This window comes from Sinocyclocheilus rhinocerous, unplaced genomic scaffold (assembly GCF_001515625.1).
Source record: "Sinocyclocheilus rhinocerous isolate Xijiao unplaced genomic scaffold, SAMN03320098_v1.1 C35264182, whole genome shotgun sequence".
NCBI classification, from domain to species: Eukaryota; Metazoa; Chordata; class Actinopteri; order Cypriniformes; family Cyprinidae; genus Sinocyclocheilus; species Sinocyclocheilus rhinocerous.
In genome coordinates, this window is record NW_015745142.1 from 1 (window position 1) to 423 (window position 423).

The 423-nt window shown below is 40.0% G+C and overlaps 1 long non-coding RNA gene across 1 annotated transcript; it reads right to left on the reverse strand.

Annotated features, from left to right (window-relative positions):
• Positions 1-323, reverse strand: LOC107734774 (uncharacterized). Its single transcript, XR_001639159.1, has 3 exons — positions 274-323; positions 115-172; positions 1-24 (listed from the first exon to the last, which is right to left on the reverse strand). It is a non-coding gene; the product is annotated as an uncharacterized LOC107734774 (long non-coding RNA).
• Between the last annotated feature and the right edge of the window lie 100 nt (positions 324-423).

Sequence of the window (423 nt, forward strand, 5' to 3'; positions counted from 1 at the left end):
ACCGCTGTCCTGGGAATGGAATCCCTGCATGGGACGTACAGAGTGAGGTGAATAACAAGAACGAAAATGGATTGAAACTGATGACCTGGAACTCGAACAGAGAGAAATACTCACTGGAGACAGATGGTCATGCCAATGACTCACAGGAGGGAAGGGAACAGCAGGCGAGGCACTTAGATGAAAGTGAAAAAACACCCCAGAAATTAAGTTAAAATAAGTTAATATTTTGATAACATAAACCTTTAATTTATGCACAATTTTGTATCTGGTTACCTTAGTCTCTGTAAACTCCCTCTCAAAGTGAGCTCCATATTCTCAATCTGGAAGACAAACATTGTACAATAAAACATCACTTGACTGAATTAATGTTTCTGAAATACAAATGTGACCCTGGACCACAAAACCAGTCTTAAGTTGCTGGGG